Consider the following 6,000-nt stretch of genomic DNA (forward strand, 5'->3'; position numbering starts at 1 on the left):
TTTGCTTCTTTAATCAATTCACGACTCTGTGCCGGTGAATTTGTTTTTTTTCATCAATTCATGACCGCTCAACATCGATCAGTTTATTTTTTTCAATTGATGCATGACCGATACTTTGCTGCTGATGTAACATTATCTTATAATATAGCTGTGTTTTGAGTGAAACAAACTCAAACAAGTAATGCATGTAACGTTAAAATAACATTTATTAGAAAATCAGTAATAATTTTGAGTAAATATTTAAATTATATATATATATATATATATATACACACACACACACACACATACATACATACATACATACATACATACATACATACATACATAATCCTATATGCTATGCTTTCTGTTTTACCAAATCAATGACAAAATGACATGTCTTTTACACACTCTTTTATTTTAATATTTAATTAATTAATACGTATTTTCATCGTATTTATTATTTAACTATGATAAAGTATATTATTTTGATATAAACACTTGTTGGGATAAACTTTTAACTGAAAAAGGATCAATTGAGTTTGCTTGTATAATCAATTCACGACTTTATATTGGTGAGTCTGTTTTTTTTGCAGCTATTCACGGCCGTTCAACGTCGATCACTTTGATATTTTCAATCAATTCACGACCACTACGCTGCTGCTGATGCAACATCTAACTTATAAAGAAACGTGTTTTGAGTGAAACAAACAAAAACATGTAATGCATGTAACGTTAAAATAACATTTATTATGAAAATTGATAATAATTTTGAGTAAATAATAAAGTTATATACTCCTAAATAATGTAGGATATACCACTAAATAAGGTACAAGATGTTAGAGATATATTTTAAAGATTTAACTAGGTGTACAAAAGGAATAAAATAATATATAAGATTTCTGAATTTAATTCGAAATCAATATGTTGAGGCGGCTGAAACCAAGGCTAGCCCAAGCTATGTACTCCAAGAGACAAATATAAAATGAGATGAAACAGGTGAATCAACCCAATCCAATAAACAACTACAATAATATTCCAATATATGTTTTCTGTTTTATCAAATCAATGACAAAACGACTTGTCTTTTACACATTCTTTTATCACCATATTTGATCAATTAATGTGCATTTTCACCTAATTTATTATTTAACTATGACAAAGTATATTACTTTGATAAAAGTACTAATTGGGATAAACGTTACACTAAAAAAGGATCGGTTGAGTTTGCTTGTTTAAGCAATTCACGACTCATAGCTGTTTAATCAAATCACGACTCTTTGCTGATGAGTCTGTTTTTTTTTTTTCACTAATTCACGACCGCCAAACGTCGATCAATTTTTTCAATTAATTCGAGACCGCTACACCGTCACTGATGTAACATTTAAATCATAAAGAGTTGTCTTTTGAGTGAAGCAAACTCAAACACATAATGCATGCAATGTTAAAATAGCATTTATTAAGAAAATTGGTAACAATTTTGAGTAAATATGTTAAAGTATCATATTTATCTATATAAAATTCTATATGCTATGCATTCCATTTTATCAAATCAATGACAAAATGACATGTCTTTTACACATTCTTTTATCACTATATTTGATTAATTAATGTGCATTTTTACCTTATTTATTATTTAACTATGATAAAAACATATTAGTTTGATATAATCACTGGTTGGGATAGACTTTTTACCAAAAAAAGGATCGACTGAGTTTGCTTGTTTGATCAATTCACGACTTAATATTTTTTAATCAATTCACGTTTTTGTGTCGGTGCGTCTGTTCTTTTTCATCAGTTCACGGCCGTCCAACATCGATCAACTTATTTTTTCAATCAATTCATGATCGATATGCCGTTGCTGACATAACATTAGCTTATAAAGAGTTGTGTTTTGAGTGACGCAAACTCAAACATATAATGCATGTAACGTTAAAATAATATTTATTAAGAAATTCGGTAATAATTTTGAGTAAGCAGTTTAAAGTATCATATTTATATATATAAAATATTATATGCTATGCTTTCTGTTTTACCAAATCAATGACAAAATGACGTCTTGTACACACTCTTTTATCTCCATATTTAATTAATTAATGTGCATTTTCACATTATTTATTATTTAACTATGACAAGGTATATTATTTTGATATAAGCACTGACTGAGATAAACTTTTTACTAAAAAAATGATTGACTAAATTCGCTTGTTAAATCAATTCACGACTCAACGCTTTTTAATCAACTCACGACTCTATATCGATAAGTCTATTTTTTTCACTTTAGTTTTTTCAATCAATTCATGATCGTTACGCTGATGCTGATGCAACATCTAACTTATAAAGAGTCGTGTTTTGAGTGAAACAAACTAAAGCATGTAATACATATAACGTTAAAATAACATTTATTAAGAAAATCGGTAACAATTTTGGGTAAATATTTTAAAGTATCATATTTATCTATAATATATTAAAAGTGTGAAGACCCTTATAAAAGTGATTCGAACTTTTTGTCCTTTATTAAAATGCTCTGCAATAGATAAAACTGTAATTTACTATTTTCTAAATAATTATTTCGTTTTATTAAGTTAATATAATTTAATTTTCCTTCTATATTAATATAATAATATTCTTTTCATATTTGATTTAGGGTAGAATTCGTATGAAAAATTCCTTCTTTTTTAACGTCATATTTCACTTTGGATAGAAATTTAGGTATAAAAATTCAATCAGAGTCTTGGGTTAAATTCAATTAGAGTCATGGCTTAAATCCAATTAGTCTTTATATCTCTGCGGTCTATTATCAAAGTAGACACATCACAAAACAATTGATTTATCCTTTCGTGCAAGAATTAATCCATGACTGCATTGATTTTATTAGACAAGAATTAATTTTGTTCAAATAGTTTGCATATCAATTATGGTGAAAATTGTTAAAGTAAGTAAAGTTATAATTTTTTTTTTGTTGTTGAGTTTTTTTTTTTTCGTTTTCCTTTCAGTTTTGAGTATTCAAGTATGATGTTTCTCATCTATATTTTAATGTAATTTAGATTTATGTTTGCGTTAGTATTTTGTGGTGCTCTTTTTGTGTATTTTTTAATTGATCAGATTTTAGTTTTGTAGTATTTCAAATTGAACAAGATCACTTGAGTACACTTATCGCCAGTTGTTTTTATAGCTGTAGTATTCTTCTTTCATTTGTATAGTTAATTAATTGACGTGAGATACACGTGCTTTGCACGTACACTAAGTGTGAAGACCCTGAAAAAGTAATTTGAACTTTTTATCCTTCACTAAAAGACTATGTAATCTATAATATATTAAAAGCCTGAAAACCCTTAGAAAAGTTAATCGATTTTTTTGCCCTTCATTAAAACACACTGTAATAGACAAAATCGTCTTTCCATATTTTTTCTTCAATTATTATTTAATTGAATATATGAATAATTAATGTTGATAAGTTTTTTCTTCTCCTTGTATATGTAAAAAAGGAGTCTCAAAATCTATGGTAATAAAAAGAAAAGGAAAACATTTATAGGGTTTTTTCTTTTTGTATATGTGATAAGGGAGTCCTAAAATCTATTAAAATAGAAAAAAAGAAAAACATTTATAAGGTTTTTCTTTCCCGAATTAATATTGGTATGTCTTTTAGTTAATAAATAGCTTGCCAACCTTTTTTTCGTCTACAGTTGTATATATGTTCTAGCTTAGGTGAATAAACTTTTTTAAAATTATTAAAAACATATAATCAAATTAAAAGGAGAAATTAAATTAGCAAAAAAGTTAAATTATTTCTTCATATACGCTATGGTAGATTTTCTTCTACTTTTTTCTCTTATTTTGATTTTAGTCGTCTTCATACAATCATTATTATTATTCTTTCAATTTTTCTTTGTTTCTTTTAGTTAATAATTTTAAAGTTTATATATGAATTATGCATAATCAACATTAACAATGAATTATGATTTTGATAATTTCTCACGTTTCGCTTTAATTTGATCCTATTTCCTGAACAAGACGTAACAACTATAGGTGCTCGTCCCTGTGCATAGTGGCAACATGATTAAAGGGGGGAGCGTCAATAAACGTAGAACTCATAAAATATGATTACTAATATTCAAGATAACCCATGTACTCATTTTGTGATATTCTTTCAAGAAAAAATATTATATTTTATTTAAAGTCAATTGTTATTTTTTATTTTTTTTTTTTAATATATTTCATGTTGATTGGAGGCTTGACGTGAAACACACGTGCAACGCACGTACACTAATCTAGTATATATAAAATCCTATGGTATTCTTTCCGTTTTATCAAATCAATGATAAAATGACATATCTTTTACACACTTTTTTATCACCATATTTGATTAATTAATGTGTATTTTTACCTTATTTATTATTTAACCATGACAAAGTATATTACTTTGTTATAACCACTAGCCCCACTTTTTACTAAAAAAAGGACCACCTGTGTTGTCTTGTTTAATCAATTCACGATTCAACGATTTTTAATCAATTCACGACTCTGTATCGTTGAGTCTGTTTTTCTGCAGCAATTCATGTCCGTTCAACGTCGATCACTTTGATTTTTTCAATCAGTTTACGATCGTTACGTTGCTGATGATGCAACACCTAACTTATAAAGAGTCGTGTTTTGAGTGAAGCGAACTAAAACACGTAATGCATGTAACGTTAAAATAACATTTATTAAGAAAATCGGTAACAATTTTGAGTAAATATTTTAAAGTATCATATTTATATATATAAAATCTTATATGCTATGCTTTTTGTTTTACCAAATCAATGATAAAATGACATGTCTTTTAAACACTCTTTTATTACCATATTTGATTAATCAATGTGCATTTTTACCTTATTTGTTATTTAACTATGACAAGGTATATTTATTTTGATATAATCACTGGCTGGGATAAATTTTTTACTAAAAAAGGATCAATTGAGTTTGCGTTTTTAATCAATTCATGACTCAACACTTTTTAATCGATTCACGACTTTGTGCCGGGGAATCTATTCTTTTTCATCAATTCACGGCTATCCAACGTCGATCAGTTTGTTTTTTTTCAATCAATTCACGACCGATGCGCCGTTGCTGATGTAACATTTGCTTATAAAGAGTTGTGTTTTGAGTGAAACAAACTCAAACACGTAATGCATGTAACGTTAAAATAACATTTATTAAGAAATCAATATCAATTTTTAGTATATTTTAAAGTATCATAGTATATTTTAAAGTATCATATTTATATATATAAAATTCTATATGCTATGCTTTCTGTTTTGACAAAATGATATGTCTTTTACACACTTTTTTATCACTATATTTGAATAATTAATGTGCATTTTTACCTTATTTATTATTTAACTCTGACAAAGTAAATTACGTTGATATAACCACTGCCCCACTTTTTACTAAAAAAGGGATCACATGAGTTTGCTTGTTTAATTAATTCACGATTCAACGATTTTTAGTCAATTCACGACTCTATATCGATGAGTCTGTTTTTTTTTGTAGCAATTCACGGCCGTTCAACATCGATCACTTTATTTTTTTCAATCAATTCACGACTGCTACGCTGCTGCTGATGCAACACCTAATTTATAAAGAGTCGTGTTTTGAGTGAAGCAAATTAAAACAAGTAATACATGTAACGTTAAAATAACATTTATTAAGAAAATTGATAACAATTTTGAGTAAATATTTTATAGTATCATATTTATATATATAAAGTCCTATATGCAGTGCTTTCTGTTTTACCAAATCGATAACAAAATGACATGTCGTTTAAACACTCTTTTATCACCATATTTGATTAATTAATGTGTATTTTTACCTTATTTGTTATTTAGCTATGACAAGGTATATTTATTTTGATATGACCACTGACTGGGATACATTTTTTACTAAAAAAGGGATCGATTAAGTTTGCGTTTTTAATTAATTCACGACTCTGTACCGGTGAGTTTGTTCTTTTTCATCAATTCACGGCCGCCCAACGTC

The sequence above is a fragment of the Capsicum annuum genome, chromosome 10 (assembly GCF_002878395.1).
Source record: "Capsicum annuum cultivar UCD-10X-F1 chromosome 10, UCD10Xv1.1, whole genome shotgun sequence".
Taxonomy (NCBI): Eukaryota; Viridiplantae; Streptophyta; class Magnoliopsida; order Solanales; family Solanaceae; genus Capsicum; species Capsicum annuum.